Source organism: Tupaia chinensis, unplaced genomic scaffold (assembly GCF_000334495.1).
Source record: "Tupaia chinensis unplaced genomic scaffold, TupChi_1.0 Scaffold000155_1, whole genome shotgun sequence".
NCBI classification, from domain to species: domain Eukaryota; kingdom Metazoa; phylum Chordata; class Mammalia; order Scandentia; family Tupaiidae; genus Tupaia; species Tupaia belangeri.
The window spans coordinates 392,263-413,724 of NW_006159626.1; the positions used below are offsets into that span (position 1 = coordinate 392,263).

Consider the following 21,462-nt stretch of genomic DNA (forward strand, 5'->3'; position numbering starts at 1 on the left):
GAGTTTCAAGCCACCGGGTCCGGGACACGAACCGCGGTCGACTACATGGGAGTCCAGCGACATAGCCATTACGCTAACTGCTGGTTCCCTTCACTTAGTATCTCTTAAAGTAGGCCTTATTCTTGACAACTTTAACAAATTCAATTCTGTAGAACAGAGACTCTTGGCCATTGGCCACAGCCAACCTGCAAGCCCACAAGCACTATAGAGGGGGGGAAAGAAAAATGTTTCTTTTTTCAAATTAATTTATTTTATATTCATTCACTGAATATCATCACAACATACAAAATGCGATTTCCCATCCAGAATACTGTCAAGTGGCTTCATCATGCATGTTATCATCAACAGGTAATTTTTCATTTCTTGTTTCATACATATACATATAATATATATACACACATATGTTCCATTTTCCATTCCCTTTTTTTAGGACTAAGATTTGATCCATGATAAGCTAGGTAGGGTCTAGTTCCCAAAGCACAGCAATTAACCATTGTGCTAAGGGGCAGGACCTTGTCTTTTTTTTAGTAAGGGCCCTTATAATTGCTTAGGGGCCACATGAGTAACGTAGGGTAATCTCCTCTTCTCAGATATTTTAATCACATCTGCAAAGACTTTTTACTATTTAAGGTGGTATCTTCACGGGTTCTGGGAACTAGCACGTGGATATCTTTGGAGGACCATTACTTGGCCCACTATGGATACATGCTCCTTGCCCCAGTGTTCTAAGATGACATCTTTATTATATATTTTTGATATTTATTGTGTCTATTTCTGGAGTGTTCATACAGGTCTGCTAGTCTAGTCATGTGTCACTACTGCACTGTTTTAGCAAGACAAGGCTGTGTGGCCTCTCTAGCTTTCTACCCTCACTCCATGGCTCTTCTTTTGATCTTTTTAAAGTGTGTTTCTTTGAGTAAGAAAGAGAAAGCGAGAGAGCACCTCCAATTGGTCTGAACTGATCCATCTCCAGGCCTGTATCATGGGCACATTAATGCTGAGAGTACTCAGGGAGTAACCGGACATGAACCCAGAACCCACCCTTGAGGGCCAGCCTTGCAGAGCATTGCATTTTGCCACTTTACCACCCCTGAGCATCCCTTTTACAATTTTTCTTGGCTTTGTTTATTTTTTCCATATGAATTTCAGAATCAATGTGTTGAGCCTCAGAAAAGATCGTTGATATTTTACTGGAACTGTTTCACATTTATGTGTTAAAACTTATGAAAATTTGACATTTTTATGATATTAATTTACTTGCTCCAAGAATATACTATGCTTTTTATTTACTAAAGTTGACTTTATTAAGTCAACTCCAATGCCTTTCAAGAGTGGTTTATACTTTCTTCACATAGATTTTACACAATTCTTAATAAAATTATTCCTAGGTATTTTATGTGTCCACTTTGCTTTTGTAAATAGGAATTTCTCTTTCATTATATCATCAGTCTGGTGATTGTACACATATGATGGTATTTAAGATATTCATGGAAAATGCTTATTCTGAAAAAAATTGCATGGATTTCAAGGTTTTTTGCACTGAAATAAATTTACTTTAATTTTATTTTTTCACAAAATTTTTGAAAGTTTCCTTACATAATATTTATATTCCTTATATAAGGGTATTGAAAAAAAAAAAAAAAAAACCTGCCAGACAGTATGACAGTATGAACATTCCAGAGAGAGACAGAGGCAAGAGTGAGTCAAGGAAAGGAGAAATCACCCTCAAGAGGAATGGTCTTGCCACAGTTCTGCCTCCTCCACTTCTCTGCCCTGTCAGGATTGGAGACATGTACACACATGCCTAATGCGTCAGTCAAGTCACTAGGTCTAGGACTCGAACCATGGGGTCAACCATGTAACTTCTGGCTCTCTTAACCACCAGAGCTGGAGCTGGTGCAAGCATACTGATTTTTGCAAATTACTTTAACATCTTGCTACTTTACTTAGTTTGTAGTTTCATTTCCTTGCTTAGCCACACAAAAGAGTGCTTATTTAGTTTAATTTGTTAATTTTTAAAATGGTTCCATGGGACCAGCAGTTAGCATAATGGCTATGTCGCTGGACTCCCATGTAGTTGACCACGGTTCGAGTCCCAGACCTGGTGGCTTAAAACTCATGCTGGGCGCATGTGCATGTGTGCCCAAGATCCCGAGAAGAGAATGGAGGAGAAGGGATTGTTGCGTGGCCACCCCTCCTTAGGGGTGATTTTTTGCTTTCTGTCTCTCTATCTCTCTCTATTTGGTGAGCTCACATGCCCTATAGCAAAAACTTCTCAAAAAAAATAGAAATGGTTCTGGATTTTGAATATTAATTAGAAGCCTATACACACTCCCAAGTTAAAAGAAATTCACCTTGATTCCCAGAAAGTATTCATTAACACCTATTTTATCAAGTGTTTCTATCTGGAAGGAGCATCGAACTTTTTAAATAGGTCTTTTCAGAGTTTATTAAAATAAGCATATAATTTCTTCTTCTTAGATGTATTGTTATTATGACAAATTAGAGAGTTTTCCTAATATAACTTATACTTGCATTCTTGAAGAACATATTAAAATGTTTTTCTATATTTAATGGCTAGATTCCTCAATCCTTTTTGTTATTAGTGGTTTTGTGTATTTGTGGCTTCTTTTTTCTCTTTTTTTCATAAGGCTAAAGATTTGGATGCTTTGTTGTTATTTCTCAGTTTACTAAGTTATTTCATTTTTTATATGTTGAACTGTTTTCTTTCCTCATTTTCTACTTAAATTTTGCTTTTTTGAGGATTTTTCTCTTTATGCACAGTAACAGGACCACAGACAAGAACTCACGGTGAGTGAGTAAAGCTTTCTTTTTCTGTCTCTTCCTAATGAACTACTGGTATATACAATTTTACCTATCTCTAATTAGGTCAATGACCAATACCACCGATATTTTCAGATTATAAACTTTAATCTTCCATAATTTTCTACATTGAAATCACAAATTCTTCTTTCATTGGCTGTTAAGAGTACCTTTGTCTTCAAAAATCTATCCTCATTAATTTAAGAGACTTGTCTGATTTATAATCACTTTGTTTTTCTTTAGAACTGTATTTCACAGTAAAGAACATCATTGACAATTCAAGATATACTTCCAAAATAACTAATAGAGCGAATTTCAAATGTTCACAACATCATGTAATGTTAAATGTTGAAGAGGGTGAATATGTTTATATCCTCAATTTGTATGTTACATACTGGGTAAATACTTTTAAAAACGATAGTGTACCTTACAAAGATATATAACAATTTTATGTAAATCATAAATTATAAAAATATTTTTAAAAGAATTTAGGATTCTGTATTTTTCTAGTAAACTATTGGGTCATTGGAAGTCATAACACATTTTTCTATGTTTTTCTACACAAAAATGTGTCATTACTTTTCCAATAACCCAATATTTTGGTATAATAAATTGACCCCAAACATAATGGCTTTAAAAATGTCTATGATTTAGCGGGTCCAACAGATTGCATGATGGTTATGTCACTGGTGTCTCACATAGTTGACGGTGATTTGAGTCCCGAACCCGGAGGCTTAAAGCTCACACCAGGTGCATGTGCGTGCATGCCCAAAATCCCAAGAGAAGAATGGAGGAGAAGGAATTGCAGCATGGCCGTTCCCCAGGGGGTGATTTCTTGCTTTCTGTCCCTCTCTGACTCTCTAGCAAGTGCACGTACCCTGTAACAAAAACCTCTCAAAAAAAAAAAAACAAACTGTGATTTTATTATATCTTATGATTTGTGGATCAAGAACTCAGAGCTTTGCTGTGTGATTATCCTGCTGTTGAATAGTGATATTGATTGGTGTGGTCAGAGTATTCAGTTGGCAAATGAATGAGTCATGAGGGTCCAAGATAACTCACATGGAAGATGTCTTGGCATGAATGGGTGCAAGGCTGAACTCAGCCTCTTTCTTTTCACATAATCTCTGAGTCTCTTCATGTGTTCTTCCCAAGAGGGAAGTAGGACTCTTACATTGCAGCTCTAGAGAGCTAAAGCTAGTTTTCCCAGAGGTATGAGGTCCAAGCTACCGAGGTACATCGGGTTCTTTCTTAAAGCCCTTACCTAGAAACATAGACAGCATAATATCTGCAATATTCTATGGTTAAAGTAGTGAGGGAGCCCAGGTATTTTAAGAGGGAACTTAAAATTCACCTCTTGACAAGAAGCGGGTCAAATAAAATTTTAGGCATCTTGAACCCAGCACAAATATTCCGCAAGCTACTGCATTTTTAAAGTTGTTTTTCTATATTCTTGAAACTTCAATCACAGCTTAGGTAGATATAAATCTTTGCCTCTCTTTTTCCTTCTTCAAGTTTCTTGAAAATGTTTCTCCTATTACTATCTTGCCTTTTTTTTATTGCTGTTGAGAAATTGATGCCAATTTCACTTTATTTTTTATATGAGAGAAGCCCAAGTTTTTCAAGGTCTAGGAGTTTTAAGCTCTTATTTTTTAAGGTCTAGGAGTTTTACTAATTTATATCTTGATGTTTACTAATCTAGAAAAATATCCCCCTGTATATGCCAGGTTCTTATTTTTTCAGAGACAGATTTTCAATATAGGGCACATGTGCTGACGGGAGAGACAGAGAAAGAGAAAGCGAGAAATCACCCCCCAGGGGGAATGGCCACACCACAGTCCTTTCTCCTTCATTCTCCTCTTGGGATCTTGGCCACACATGTACACAGCCTGACATGAGTTTCAAGCAACTGGATCTGGGACTGGAACTGTGATCAACTACGTAGGAGTCCAGTGACATAATCATTACACCATCTGCTGGTCCCCATATAGGGGTCTTCTACAGTAGATTCATTACTTTTTCTCTCAAAAAAACTTTTCTTTAATTATTCCATTGCATTGACTTTATCTCCCTGGACTTCAATGATATGTACTTGGGATATTTTTTTCTATTTTTTAATATATATTACTTTCTTTTGATACTTGTCTTCATTTTCCAGATTTTAAAAAAGTTTTAGCTTCTATGATTATTTTTTTCTTTTTTGAGAGTTTTTTCTATAGGATGAGTGTGCTCAACCGAAAGAAACAGAGAGACAGAAAGCGAGAAATCACCCCCAGGGGGGATGGCCACACCGCAATCCTTTCTCCTCCATTCTCCTCCTGGGATCCTGGGCATGCACGCACATGTGCCCGGCGTGAGTTTAAGCCATTGGGTCCGGGACCGAATCACAGTTGACTACAGGAGAGTCCGGCGACATAGCTGTGACGCCAACTGCTGATCCCAAACTTCTATGACTCTTCCGGTAGTGGGTCCTATTATTTTCCACGGGGGACACTGTAATCTAATCTTTATTATTGAAATTACCTGTTACAAAATTTTTAGACAAAAACTTTCTGGTTTATTTAGCTTCTATTTCATTTCTTCTTATTCCTCACTCATTTCTACTCTGAGTTTTTAATTTCTGATTTGTGATGGTCCATCATATCTGCAATATTTGTTTTGATTGCATTTAGTTTATATTAGAATATTTTGTTTCAATTCTCTTCTATTTCTTCCTTTGCTTTGCTTTTTAGTGTTCTCATATGCTGTAAAGTTTTGATTGTCACTGTGGTTTTTTTTTAACATAATAACTTTGCATAAGATTTTTTTTTCATAATTCGTGTTTTCTGAGTCCAGAAATTATAAGCAATTCTATTGCTAGGGAGAAGGATTTTCAGGTGGTTTACTTTGTTTCTTAGTGCAAGTTACCTTATTTTGTTGATATGATAAAGTATAATTCCTCTAATCAATTACTTTTTTTGAGAGACTTTTGCTATATTCATGTGCACTTTCCAGAAAGACAGAAAACAAGAAATCACCCCCCAGGAGGGGAGGCCATGCCACAATTCCTTCTCTCCCATTCTCCTCTCAGGATTTTGGGCATGCACACATACACACCTGGCATGAGTTTCAGGCCACTGTGTCCGGGACTACAAACCGCAGTCCACCCTTGGGGAGTCCAGCACCTTCACCACTACACCACCTGCTGGTCCAATAAATTACACTTAAAAAATATGTCTTTCATTTTTGTTATCTTATTTAAATAGGTCCTTATAATCAACCACTCTCTTCTTGGCCTGTATTGTCAACTTATAAAAGACATCACCCCTTCTCAAACAGAAGTGGTGCTTTCACCACATGGAAATATCTGGTTCAGTACACTTTTCAATTCTTTCCTTTTTTTGATTTCTTAGTGGGGCAGGTCTCATATTTGTTTTCAGTATTTTCCATACAATGGAAGTCCTCTTTTTTTTTTTTAGATGAACCACCATATTCTCTTCTTTTCTACAAGAGCCTTGCTCGACCAATAAATCTTTTGTCAAGCTAATTCTGCTTGTCTTAAATATTTGTTTTTCTACTTATCTATGCAAATTTAAGGTTGCAGTTTCCTCAGTCTCCTACTCACAGAGATACAGGCTGTGAGTGAGTTTTACTACTCCTCGTTATAAAGGACGTGCAGTGATTTCCAAAGTAAGTAACCACATACACACATGTATATTCGCTCTTTGCAAGGTGTCTCTTTCCTGCAACTTGCTTCCTCCTGTTTCTTTGCTTTGATCTCTTGGCCTGTTTGAGGCCTACCAGCTGATGGCTGGTTGCCTTAGAAGCTGAAGGTTTTAGAATTCTGCATGTAAGGATGACTTAATTTCTCTGTTTTTCATGTTCCCTACTTTAGATATTTTCTCATTTATTCTCTCCAATGTCTTTTTTGCTGTGGTTGGGCAAACTCGGTAAACTGGTCATGTGAAAAGGAGGAGAAAATATGAGGATCTAAGTGCTTCTTAGACTCACCTAGTGCTTATTTTAAGAATTCTCATACATTCTCACTTCTATAAGTACCTAGAACTCCCTATTTCTGAGCCTTTTGGGGATTCTGTGGTATAAATAAAATTGTTTTTCGACTTTCTTCACTGTTGGTTTGAGATGTAGTTTCCTCTCACATCTGTTTAGATATGTTAGGCTTACGGATCTCCTTTGTTAGCTTCTAAAATGTTGCTATTGTGCTCTTATTCTTGGTATCCTTTTAGGTTTATATCTCTTTTAATCTCATCACTATAATTGTGTGTGATTGCGAGAGTAAAAAAAAAGTTTCTGCATGGTATCATCTTTATTATAAGTCCTAAGTCTGGGATTTTCCCTCAGGACATTTTTTTAAAACCACATTGACTCTTTCTCACAATAGTTAGTATTACCTCATTGTAATATAATTCTGCTTTAATAAAAGTCTAGCTCCTTACTCTTCATCATTACTCAAAGCTTTTGGCAAAAAGACATAATTGTATTCTGTCACCCCCTCTCCTTTTTTACCAAATTTCCAGTATCAGGATCCTCAGAATTCTCAGGTGTACTTCTTTCGTTTAGAAGAATCACACATAACTCTGTTCATATTATCATTTCACTTGGAAGAGTACATTTTTTTTTCAAATTTGGGGCAAATTTTCAAAATCGTAGATTTCATTTGATTTCTAAACAACTCCATAGGAATTTCCAAGGATCCTGTGTCCATTCTTTTTAACTTGCTTTACCTGGTCAGGTAATAAGCCCAGATTTACACCTACACTGACCAGAATCACTTCTGCTTCCTATTGCATCATGATAAGCAATACAACTATCTCCGCACTATTTAAAACACATTCTTAGGTGGATATATATGGTTCAAGCAAAATTAATATGAATCAAAATGTCATAAAGGTCCTTACACTCTCCTGACACTCAACAAAACTTGTGTGTTCTTTACTGGATTTTATTCACACCCTTTGATAAGTGTTTCACAGTTGTAGTGTAGACACAATTTTATGTTCAGTTTTTCACTGTAGTAGAATATTTTTTCTTCATGATTAATAGTCTAAAATTTTACATCGTAATGACTGCATATTATCTCCAAGAGGCTACTTTGGAAAAAGCCAAAGAAAATTGATAAAGAAAGAAATCTGTGACCAGCAGTTAGCGTAATGGCTATGTCGCTGAACTCCCATGTAGCTGACCACGGTTCGAGTCCCAGACCCGGTGGCTTAAACTCATGCTGGGCACGTGTGCGTGCGCACCCAAGATCTCGAGAGGAGAATGGAGGAGAAGTGATTGCGGCACGGCCATCTCCCCTGGAGGGTGATTTCTCGCTTTCTGTCTCTCTCTCTCTCTCTCTCTCTCTCTCTGTCTGGCAAGCACACATGCCCTATAGCAAAAACCTCTCCAAAAAAAAAAAAAAAAAAAAAAAAAAAAACTTGGACCAGCCCAGGGCCTGGCAGTTGAGGGGGCTTGACTTCATGTGGCCAAATATGCAGTTTGAACCTGGACCCGGTGACTTGAGAAACATGCCAAGCTTGTGTGTGTGTGTGTGCATGCCCAGAATCCTGAAAGGAGGAAGAGCCCTCTAACAAATGGAATAAAAGAAGAAAACTTCATTAACTTTGTTCACAACTTTTTACACCATGAAGTGTAACTATAGAAATCCCGACACCTTCAACTTTGCCTTAGGAGAAAGTACAGCAAACTGGAGCCGCCCTCAACCCCAGGTTGGGCTGGAAAACTAAAATGGAACTGAAGTGCAGGAACTGAGAGTCCATGGGACCACCGGCACTGGTGACACTGACCTACAACACAGTCCTTTAGTGATTTCCCCTTGTCCCTTCTCCCCATGTTCCTTCTAGGTGTCATCTTTACTGGTCCCATTCTCCTCACTCTACACTCAGTGTTATCACATGGAGTCCATGTCCAAGACGTCTCTCCACTATCTTCTCATCACTCTCCCTGCCATCATCCTTTCCCAGGCCTTTACAACAGCGTCTGGTTTGTTACAAATACACCGTCTGGCACTTCATTCCTTCAGGTCTACTTCCCACAGCTCCTAAACACATGACCACAACACACACACACACACACACACACACACCGCACCCTCTTCCGAACATGTACTTTCTACCAATATGGCTGTTAGGGTTATTTCTCTTAAAGTGCATCTTAAAATATTACTTTTTTAAATTCATTTTTAAAAAGTTTATGTGGGCCAGCAGATGGTGTAATGCTTATGTTGTTGGACTCCCACATGGTTTTCCGTGGCTCGAGTCCTGGACCCAGCAGCTTGAAATTCATGCTGGGTGCATGTGTGTGCAAGCTCAAAAACTCTGAGAGGAGACTGGAGGAGAAGGAATTATGGCATGGCCATCCACCCTGGGGGGTGATTTCTTGCTTTCTGTCTCTCTGTCTCTCTCTGTATCTCTGGTAAGCACATGTGCCCTGTAGAAAAAAAAAACTCTCTTAAAAAAATTTTAGGGCTGGCCCTGTAGCATAGCAGTTGAGCTCTGTGCATAGGGAGGTGGACCCCCCTCCGCCAAACACAGTTCAAAACCCAGCCTTGGTAGCTTGAAAAACTTGCCAAGCACATGTGCATGCATGCCCGTGATCCTGACCAGATGGAGAAATGGACAAAGACCGTAGTGTGACTAGGCTCCAGTTGGGGGTGTGGGGGTGCTATCTCTCTCTCTCTCTCTCTCTGGAGAGCACATATGCCCTCTGGCAATAAAATAATAGTTAACTGTGTGGTTATTACATACTCTTGATCATGCTCTACTTTAGTGATAGGACAATTTTTTCCCTCAAAGGACACCCTAACTCTCATGTGATGCAGTTCATGTGGTGCAGTATGGACCTTGTGGTCATGGCACTAGCAGGGCTAAGCACCTCAGAACAGAGGAAGAGGGGAGTCTGAAGAGAGTTTCATGGAGCACAGAACACCCGAGCTGAGAGTTTTGGGAGAGATAGGTAGATAGATGGTTGACTATTTCTTAAATTGTCAAGTTGTTCACATAATCACTCACTCTCTTGGTACAAGTTTCAGAAAATTCAACAAAAAGTAGCTTATGCAAATGAATGCTTTGATCTTCCGAAGGTCCAACGTGGATCTGGCTTTAACCAGAAGGTATGGCTGGATTAAGGAAATGAAACACATCAAAAGGACCCAGTGTCTCTTAACTTCTGGTGACTCTGCTTTATTCTGGTTCTTTGTTCCCAGTTTTAATTTTATAAGATGGTCATCAATAATTGTGGGCCAACAATCTTCCCGATTTAAGAGTAACAGAAACCTTTCATCTTTATCTACAACATAGCATGTGCACATGCAGGGGAAAGAGAGGAGGAGAGATAAGCATTCCGCAGGGTCTATTTGGGCCACAACTAGTCTTCCAGACTGTTTCATCCTGAGACTTTTATATTGTCTGTTGTGTTTCGGATGGCCTGGGGATTCAGACCACGGCTCCCTTGTGGGTTCCAGTGTCAATTGAGCAAGACATTACAACTGTGCCACAAGGTCAGTCTAAGAGAAAATGTATTCTTGGGACCAGCAGTTAGCGTAATGACTATGTCGCTGGACTCCCACGTAGCTGACCGCAGTTCAAGTCCTCGACCGGGTGGCTTAAACTCATGCCGGGCGCATGTGTGTGCATGCCCAAGATCCTGAGAGGAGAATGGAGGAGAAGGGATTGTGGCGTGGTCATGCCCCCTGGGGGGTGATTTCTTGCTTTCTATCTCTCTGTCTCTCTCTGTCTTTCTGGCGAGCACACGTGCCATATAGCGAAAACCTCTCCAAAAAAAAGAAAAAAGAAAGAAAATGTATTCTTGCAGCATATCTAGCAAAAAGTCTGGTTAAATTTCATTGACTCTGCTTGAGTGTGTGTCCATCTGGGGACCACTTACTACATACTGGGGAATGAAATGCTCTGATTAGCTAGATACAGTCAGATGAACTTCCCTGAAGCACATGAATAGAAAATGAAGGGAATTCTGAGAAAAAAATCAGAATGTAGTAACCAAGGAAGAATAGAGTTGGAAGAATTGTAAATAAAAATAACAATCGTGATGTGAACGTTCTAACCCTCCTCTGCCATATCGTTCCCTGATATTTCCAGTCTCATCATAAAACCTGCCGTGGCCAGTGCCCTCGATCATCAACGACCTGCTGTGGACATAACCCGGCTGTCTGTCTAGTTCCCTTTTCCAATTCTTGGTCCATATTTGGTGCTTTTAAACTCGTGGCTCTTCCACAAGGCTTCGCATCAAGCTAAATTCTAACGTAGATACACCGTTACAATAGAAGTCTCCACGGATGATAGATTTCCCCGTCTCAGCCGCACTCTAGTTTAGCTTGCTCATTCACTCGGTGCTGATGAAGTCCAGCGTAACTTAGGACTGGGGTTGTCCTGGAAGGCCTCACTGGTTGGATTTCACTTGGAGATTTGTATAAAACTCGCCTAACCAGACTTTTCAGTCTTTGAAAATTTTAGCTATATAGGAGGATGAGAGAAAGCCAGAGGTGTAAATTTTATGACAATTTTTAACCTTAACAGCAAAAAAAAAAAAAAAATTGAAAAGCAATCTGAGAATTGGAATTTTCTTATTTTCACCACACTTGAATTTTTCTCTTAAAAATCTGCTGTGTATGTTTAAATTTCTATTGACAATATTATATAACTCAACTTACCTGAGTATTTATTTGAAAGAAAAGAATGGCTTAATATTTTATTACTTATCAATCATTTATAATGAAGGAATTTCCATATTATGACTTTGTAAGTCAAAACAGGCAAATCTTTTTCATTGTTGTTTCTTTCCTTTGAAGGCCTCTGTATGTTAGTACTGCAATTATACTTAACAAAAAAAATGCTATCCTATCTTTTCTGGACTTATTTATTAAATAGAACATAAGCTGTTATGTCATATATTAAGAGAATAACAAGCCAATGAATCTTTTCTGTATAGTTCTAAGTGGTATGATATTTTAAAAATACCTACCTAACTCTGAAATGCAAACATACTTTGTTTGACATAGGAATGTAAATAATACTAATGTAAATGTAAATTATGGATCTAGGAGAGAAAAATAAATGTATTCACCAGCATTGTTCCTCAAGAATTGTATGAAACACAATCACAGGACCAGCTCATGGCATGGTGGTCGAGGTAGCTGGATCGTACCTGGTTAGTCTCAGAGAAGCATGGCAGGTGCATGTGCATGTGTGACCAAAATCCCAGGAGGAGAGAGAAACAGAAGAGAAGGGATTGTAGTGTGACTATTCCCCATGGAGGGTGCTTTTCCCCAGCAAGAGCATGTGCTCTCTGGCAAAATTTTAAAAATACAATCACAGGGATCAGTAGATGGCATAATGGTTATGTTGTTGGACTCCGATGTAGTCTACCATGGTTTGAGTCCTGGACCCGGTGGCTTAAAACTCACACCAGGTGCATGTGCGTGCCCAAAATCCCAAGAGGAGAATGGAGGAGAAGGAATTGTGGCATGGCCATCTCCTCTGGAAGGGGATTTCTCGCTTTCTGTCTCTCTGTCTTTCTGTGTCTGTCTGGTGAGTGTATGTGCCCTATAGCAAAAATCTCTCTCTAAAAAATAAAAGAGAAAAAAAAGCACTACAATCACCGAAATGTTTAGAAGAATGATTTAGTTTTTTTTTATAACAGTTTAAAAGTGGTTTTGAATAGTTTTTCTTTATAAATTTTACCAATATTTTAATTATTAGAGTAGTTTTTGTTATAAGAACACTATTCCTTCTTAAGTTATGTAAAGGAACCAAAACAACTTTGAGAGAGATAAAGTGAGGTTTTAGAGCTTTACATTTTTTAAAAAGAAAAAACTTTAAAAATTATTTATTTTAATTTTATTTATCATTATTATTTAATTTGCTATAGAGCACACGTGCTCACCAGAGAGAGACAGAGAGAGAGAGGGAAAGTGAGAAAGCAAGCTCCCAGGTCCAGGACTGTGCACTCACCAGAGAGAGACAGAGAAAGAATGAGAAAGCAAGCAGCCAAGTCTGGGACTCTTAACTGCAGTGGGCCATGTGGGAGTCCAGCACCTTAACCACCACGCCACCTGCTGGCCTCTGGAGCTTCACATTTAAACTACATAAAGTTCTATTTAAGTGAGACTAGGAAAAAAGGAAGCTATACTTATCCTCTGATCAATTACCTGATGTTATTTATGCTTCACGAAAATAGCAAAAGAATTTAGCTTTACAGAAGATGACTGTTTTCATTTATCAGTTAATTAAAATAATTTCATATTAAATTTTAATTAAAATTAAAATTAAAATAATTTTACAATTATTATTATTATTTTCACAGATCCATTCTGGGTTAGTCCTTACAGGTTACTATTTCCTGGTTGCCACTCTCAGCTCTTCACATGTCACCGTTCACAAAGTAGGACATGTGGTGTTGGTCTCCACACCTTGGGGCTCACAGGGTCTGTCACGGGGCTGGTGACTGCCATGTCGCTCAGGAGATTTAGCAACACTTGTGCAGTAGGGAATAACATCTACGTCTGAAGAGGACTCTTGTTGCTCCACTGTCTGGAGCTGACATGTTTTTTGGTGAATATGATGATCCTACAAATCTATATGAGCTTAGACAGAGACCAAATATGTGTGTCCTATTTGGCCTTCAAAATTTTCTAGTTTTAAGTGACAGAGAGGAACATTTTTTAAAAATTATTTTATCTGTATTTATTTATTTATTTTAATTTGACCAGAGAGGAACAGAATGAGAGAGAGAGATAAAGCAAGCTGCCAGGTCCGAGACTTGAACTGCGATCGACCATGTGGGAGTCCAGCACCCTTAACTACCATGCCACCTGCCGGCCCCCAGAGAGGAACTTTTAACAAGAGTGAATGACCTCTCCTGGCTCTTCTGGTATGTCTTCTTTTCTTATTCCATTTTGGTTAGCATTGAGAGGCATTAGCCAGATCATCTCATTGTCCTTCCCATTCATTCTCCTTTCTTCCTCTTAATAAAAGGATGTCCTAGGACCAGTAGATGGCATAATAATTACGTTGCTGGAGTCCCGCATAGTCTACCACAGTTGGAGTCCTGAACCCAGAGGCTTCAAACTCATGCTGGGCACATGTGCTTGCATGCCCCAGATGCAGGGGTGAGAAATGGAGGAGAAAGGATTGCAGCATGACCATCTTCCTAGGGAGGGATTTTTCACTTTCTGTCTCTCTCTCTCTCTCTTTCTCTCTCATCTCTCCAGCGAGCGCACATGCCCTATAGCAAAAATCTCTCTCTTTTTTCTTTTTTTTTTTTTTTGAGAGAGGTTTTTGCTATAGGGCACGTGCACGTGCCAAAAAGACAGAGAGACAGAGAGATAGAAAGCAAGAAATCACCCCCAGGGGGGATGGCCATGTTGCAATCCCTTCTCCTCCTTTCTCCTCTTGGGATCTTGGGCACAAATGCACAAGCACCTGGCATGAGTCTAAGCCACCAGGTCTGGGACTCAAACCATGGTCGACTACATGGGAGTTCAGTGACATAGTCATTACACTAACTGTTGGTCCCGCAAAAATCCTTCTTAAAAAATAAAATAAAATAAAAATAAAAGGATGCCCTAAATTTTAGCGTGGCACATCATTTCCCAGCTTGAGATTACATTTCTCAACCTTTCTTGTAGCAAATGGGATTTAGCATAATAGATTGGGATGGGCCCATAATAGATATAGGAACTTTCATTCATCTTTATAAAGAGAGACCACTTCCTACCGTTGACCCGGAAATGAAAGCTATGTATTAGAGGTAGTCAGGTCAGCCAGCAGTCTGTTCTTTGGATAAGTGTGTGCAACTGTGACCCTCATAAGTCACGGTATTTCGAGGTCTGTTACATCCACCTAGCTGTATCCTAACCAGTGGAAAAATTCAGAGGATCTTAACTGCTGTGAGAACCAACAGGATGATTGTAAGACTTACTGTCTTTATGACATAATGTTTACTAGCTCATGTATTTATGAAGTAAGCTGCCCATGTCACCATTACCGTATTAGGCAATCAGCAATGACAACATACAACCTAAGAGGCGTGACTCAACACCCAGAGCACATCCACACTGACCAGCACTTCTGTGCTGAAGGTCTGCATAGTGCACACATGTGGGCTTCCCGTCTCTCCGCCCGAGTGGAGTACCGGGAGGGGACTTGCCCACTGGTGCTTTGGGAAAGGCAAGAGCACGACTGGGGACAGCGGAGACCCGTAGCTGAAGTGAAGAACCACAGTGGTGTCTCTGGAAAGTACGCTGGCTGCTAAGCAGCTGGCGCTAGAATGTGTGGTGTCTGGAAACCAAAGTTGACAGTTTCAGTGAAACTTTAGGCCCAATATACCACAAGCAGAGGGCCAGAAGGCAGAGAAAATACACCCTCTTCCAATTTGTGCCTTTAGGTAAAATCATCGCCTAGTCTGCCCCTCCTCCCTTTTATTCCCCAGAGGGAAGATCAGCCACACGGGCACGGCACTCGGGGCAGCTGCAGACGGGCAGATTTCCGAGCTGTGAAATTGCCTTAGGTGTTATTATTGGGTTGTCAGGAAAGTCCTGATGCGTTTTTGCATAGAAAAACAGAAAAATATGTCATGACTTTCCCAACGACCTAATAGAATTCTATTTACAAAGATTTTAATGCAGCAATGGAAGATATTAGAATAATTGTATTATTCACTAGTCCTACTTAGCTACACATGAAAAGTTTATTCTGAAATCAGGGCCACGTCTAGAAGCTTCACAGACAAAGTGCACTCCTTTCCATAATTTGAAACAAAAAAGGTAGATATGAAAAAATTCTTTTTGGAAAAAAAGCCTCAAACATCTGAGACCTTCCTGCCACAAATTTACCCTTTCCTGAGGAACTCAAATTTGCGCTTCAAATTTTTGAACATGTAAAGAAAATCTTGCCTTTCATATCTAAATATACAGGGTTCTTACGGTTGAAAAAATTCCCTGAAAAGTAGACTTAATTAACACAAAAATATGCCCAGAAGCAGTCACATAGGAGCAAATCAAATGACTCTTAAATTTTCAAAAGTATCTCAAACCGGATGTCTCTTTCCCACAGACCTTGAGCAGCATAAGTTATTCATTTTTCAGGACTCATACAACTCACATTAGTGAAAATCACCATATTTCAGCAAGGTCAGTGAAATTAACACTGCTGTGACCTCTGCAGTGTGTGCCCAGCAATCATTCCACGTGTCAGGTCACTCTTGAGAGCTAGAAATTTTGATAGGTCCTGCCTTCTGAATGCCACCATCTTTTACACCACAAAATGAACTGTCTCTGTGTGCTAGATTTTGAACTGAATATAAAAAATAATGACAATTGGTCCTTGTTTTCTGAATCTCAGAAGCTAGCTGAGAAGCAAGTCACAAGTATGACAAATTTAGCACTTTTCCTGAGACTCCAGAGCCAAACATAATTAGCTGATAAATAGACTGCATGGTATACTCTCTCTCTCTCTCTTTCTCTCTCTCTCTCTCTCCCTCCCTCCCTCCCTCCTCTTCCCAGTGAGTGCATGCACCAATAGCAAAGACCAGAAAAAAAAAAGTAGTAAAAATTCTTAACAAGATATCCAACCCCTGGTGCTGTCCATGAACCAGGAAATGGATCCTCACCAGATACCAAATCTGCTAGAAACTCAGTCCTGGACTTCTAGGTCTCCAGAAATAAATTTCTGTTGTTTATAAGCCACCCAGGTCATGGTGTTTTATGATAGCAGCCTGAAAGGATAGAAACAGAAGAGAGAGCAGGGCTGGAAGCTGGCTAGCCTACCCAGAAAAGCCCTTCCATCCTGGGACTTGATTATCTTCTCCCCTTTGTGATGGTATTCAGAGAGTGAAGCATTTACATTTCCTCCCTGTGTCAGTGGTGGTCTAATTGTGTGAGTTCATTTCTGGGACAGAAAAACCTGTATTCCATAATTCAAGAAAAAGCTTTCCGTTTCGTTCTATAGAGGGCATCTGGATATTAGCATTTCCAATGGTGCCTAGGAGCCAAGAAGCAGATAAACACATCAGAAAGTTGAGTTTCCATTATATCCTTGAGCAGCTCATTGCAATGAAAACTTTAGTCCAATTAGGACTTATGCAACAAACCTAAAGGTCCAATAAAACTACTAAATTTGTAAAAAAGATTCTGTTTTAAACCTGCTGAAGATTTCAAGCTGGTATCTCCTAGGGTTTCCAAGATTCAGTTGTCTCAGAATTGGCCCTTTGTGCTGTGCCCTAGGGCAGCACAGCAGTGCTGCAATTGTGTCTAATTAACCTCCCGCTAAACACAAAATGTCAGCGAGGCGAGTCACCAAACTGGAGAGGGATTCTGGGTCGTTATTTTCTGCAAGGAGATAACGCGCTGTTTCAGATTTTAAGGCCACTATTCTAAACTTTGGCATGATATTAGTACTATTTGCATTTCAAAGATGCAATTTGAATATGTCTTAACTTTGATGAGGTCATATTTAAAAACCTGTAGCTGAGCAAGCCATAGCGATCATTATAGTTGAGTATTAATTTGTGCAGATTTTCAAACCAAGGTTTGCCTCTATCAAAAACTCTGTTCTCTGCATAACTCGGGGTGACTATTGTAGCTAGATTTTTCTTTGTTCAATAATGTGGTGGCCAGGCGAGGAGAACAAAAGACTTTACCTTATAATTCAGTGAGAAAAGGCTAAAGCATGCTTCAGTAACAACCCCCAAACCGTAAAGGCCTTAAATACCAGAGCTTTATTTTATAATCATACTGCATGTCCATGGGGCAGTTGGAACCTAGCCGGAGGGAGGCTCCATCTTGGTTTCGCCACAGTTGCCAAGCAATTTTCTACTTCTGTGTTTCAAATGAAGACCAATACATGTTATTATCTCATAGGTTCTGTGTATCAGAAAGCCAGGCATGGCCTAGATGGGTCCTTGGCTTGCTCAGAAGCAGCTTTCAAGGTGTTAGCCGTGGCTGGGATTCTCCTGAGAAGGTCTGACTGAGGAAGGATCTATGTCTAAGCTCATGTGGCTGCTGCCAGGCTTCAGTTGCTTGCAAGTAAAGAATGTGCTAGCAAGACAGAATGTGCTATTTTATGTACTTTAATCATGGAAGAGGTGTCCCATCACCTTTGCCATAGTCTGTTGGTTTGTAGCAAGTCACTAGACTCAAGGGGAGGGGACAGTTCCAGAACACGAATTCCAGGTGTCATGGATAATTGGGTCTCTCTAACCACCTACCAAGACAGACAAAAGTGAGCATGAGGGAATTTGCGCTGGCTCTTAAAGATGCATCACTTCCACTTAGATTTCATTGGCAATATCAAATCGTATGTTTATGTGACAATACCTATCTTGGTGGAGAGGGCAAGTGGGGTGCAATCCTATTATATACCTGGAAGAAGGAGAAATAGAAATTTATAGACAGCCCCAATAATGACTTTTTGAAATCAAGAAATCACCTCCCACGGGGGAAGACCACGCTGCAATCCCTTCTCCTCCATTCTCCTCTCAGGATCTTGGGCACGCACGCACACGTGCCCGGCATGAGTTTAAGCCACCGGGTCCAGGACTCAAACCGCGGTCGACTACGTGGGAGTCAAGCGACATAGCCACTACACCAACTTCTGGTCCCAGATTTCCCAACTTCTTATCCACAGATGTTGCCTGGAAGGGTGTGGAGGGAGAAGGGTCAAAAGCATTAGAGACTAGGGACCTCTAGAGGAGGTGGGGATGCAGGAAGATGACGTATGACTTAGGGTCACCTCTGACCGTGTGGCTTGTTGGGGCTCTCAGAAGAAAGGACCTGGAATTAGGGGGTTTAAACAACGGAAAGGCATTGTCTCTGGGTCTGGAGGCTTGGAGTCTGAGATCAAGGCAGAGGTGGTCCCCTCTGAAGGTTGAGAGTCAGAACCTGTTATGTGCCTTCACCAAGCTGGTGCTTGCAGGTAATCTCTGGCATTCCTTGGCTTGTAGAAATATCACCCCAATCTCTCATCCTCACATGGATTCCTCCCTGTGTCTATGTCCAAATTTCTTCCCTTTCTGCCACCAGTCACATCTGATGGAATGACCTTATCTTCACATCGTTTCCAATGACCCTACTCCAAATAAAGCCACATTCTGAGGTACTGGGGATTAGGACTTCAACATATGAAGTTTCTTAGGTGGGGAGTGGGAACAAAATTCGACCCATAAGACTGCAGAGTTAAAAATAGATTATCTCAGGCCAGCCTGAGATATGAGTAATGGTTGAGGCGACTGGATCCCACATGGCTGACTGTGTGTTTGGAGCCCCAGAATAAGCGCCTTCACACAGGGCACTCATGCTTACCCAAAATCCAAAAGGAAGGCGAGTTGGAGGAGAAGGGATTTTAGCATGGCCGTCCCCTGGGGTGGTGTTGGGGTGCCTTCTCACTTTCTCTCTCTCCGTGTCTCTCTGGTGAGTGCATACACCCTCTGGCAAATTTTTTGAGATATTATCTCTTCATAGAGTCTAAGTCCAGCCTATCACCTAACCCTAGAGATCCATGAAGTGTCTCTGTAGCCATAGAGACTGCCTTCTTCACAGCCTAAAAACCTACAAAGGACTTTAGATCATCTTTTCTTTTCTCCTAAACGCTGTGTGCATGCAAGTATCTCAAAGGCTGGATCTGAGAAACACAGGCCCAAGTCAGTGCAAGCTGATTCCCACAGGTCACCTAGTTAAGCCCTTTTGACTAAGTTGTAGAAGGACAGCAGTTCACGCTCCTGTAGGAGCAAATAGAGATTCCCGGGCCCATGCAGACCTCGAGAGTCTGTCCTGGGGAAGGTCTGAGTCTTACACATCTGCGTATTCCAGGGCTCCTCTGCACCTTGATGCTGTGTGCCCGTGGACGGTCTGAAACACCTCCTGGGCAGAGTCCACCTCCCAGGGAGGCTTTGGCCACTGCCACCAAGTCCCCTGTCATTTTCCCATATTTCCAGCCCTTCTGGGGCAGCATGGAAAATCATTTAAAATTCCAAGGCACCATCCGGATACAGATCATGATCAAATACGTTTGAGAAGTGCTGAATTAATCACAGTGAAATGGATTTACTTACTGTAGGACTTTTCACAAACTTTAAATTTTTTTTTTTTTTTTGGTCATAGGGCTCATGTTTTCACTGGAAGGAGAGAGACAGAGAGACGGTGAGAGGGAAAGTGATAAATCACCCCCTCCCTGGGGGCATGACCATGCCGCAATCCCTTCTCCTCCACTCTCCTCTCCAGATTTGGGGCATGAACACACACACGTCCAGTCCAGTGTGAGTTTCAAGCCACCAGGTCCAGGGTTCGGACGGCGCAGTCCACGTGGGAATGCAGTGCCCCAACTTCTACACCTGCTGGCCCCGTCTCAGATTTTAATAGGACAATGTACGTCGTCAACCCCAGGGAGGAGCAGTGTGACATACGGTGCCTTTCAGTCATATTACATGGCAAAGAAACTTCTCCTAGAGCCCTCATAATGCCGTCCTTGTGAAGAACACATTTTGGAAATGATCTCTGGAGTCATCTGCAGGAGGCCTGCCTTCTAGCTTCAACATTTTATCCAAAGAAGCGGGGACCTCTTTGAACCTTATTGTTTTCCTCATTTATAAAGTTGAGGAAATTTGCTCCCAAGCATTTATTAGGACTCGTAAAACCAATGTGCTTGCTTCTGACTCACATAGGGTATGCTGTTAACTAATACGAGATCAACTTCCTTCGGTCGTTTTCGAATCTTTCTATCACGCCGGAGAGGAACTGAGTTCACACCATCCTCAGGTACTATGCAGGCACCTTTGGAAAGACGTACAGAAGAGCCAGGGGACCCCAGAATTCACTCAGGTGGGAGCCACAGACGTGAACACTTATTTGTCTTTCTCTTCCCACCTCCCATCTGATCCACGCCGGGCTTTGGCACTCAGGAGAAACACGTGCAGCGAGAGCTGCGAGAAAGCGCTGTGCTGTTTCTCCACTTACCTTTACCTCCCGAAAGAAGGTAGCAACGTGGCAATCACGGGAAGGTTCACTGCTTCCTCCTCCTTACAGAGGAGAGTTTTTAAATGGTTACTTATCAGAAAAGAAAAAGAAATGATTCTATAAAAAGAAAAGGAAAAAGCCTTGCTTCTCCTCAAGACTTCTGTTAAAATTAGGATAGAGAACCGATTCGATTGCCAGTGTAGGTAATGCTGAGGCCACTTTGCGCGGATCCCAAAAATAGTTTCCAGCATGAAGAACTGCCCTGTGTGGCTGGAGTGGATGACTCAAGGAGAATGCTGGCATGCCCACGCTCTCCGCCCTCTCTCCTCATTAGATGCCCAAACGGCCCCTGGGATCGTGGCCCCAGATGCTGAAAGCAAATATCAAGTCGCGGAGGAGCCCTGGAATACGCAGATGTGTAAGTGGTGGGAGCGCACTCGCCACTCCCCCCACCGGAGATGGTCCAGCTGCAACCCTTCTCAAAGCCTTCTAGTATTTTGGGCACAGGGGCACATGCATCCAGTGTGTCTTCAAGTCACCAGTTCCAGGGCACAAATGCACTCAGCCTTACAGGATTCAGCCGTCTTAAGCACCATGCCACTGGCTGGCACCATGTCGAAAGGTTTGAGGCTTGAAAACAGTCTACCAAATAGAGGTTTTTAAAAGATTGA

General features: G+C 41.0%; 1 pseudogene; it reads right to left on the reverse strand.

Moving 5' to 3' along the window:
* LOC102469823 (60S ribosomal protein L5-like) overlaps positions 1-10,962 on the reverse strand; it is an 11,988-nt pseudogene extending 1,026 nt beyond the window's left edge.
* Positions 10,963-21,462: the final 10,500 nt, after the last annotated feature.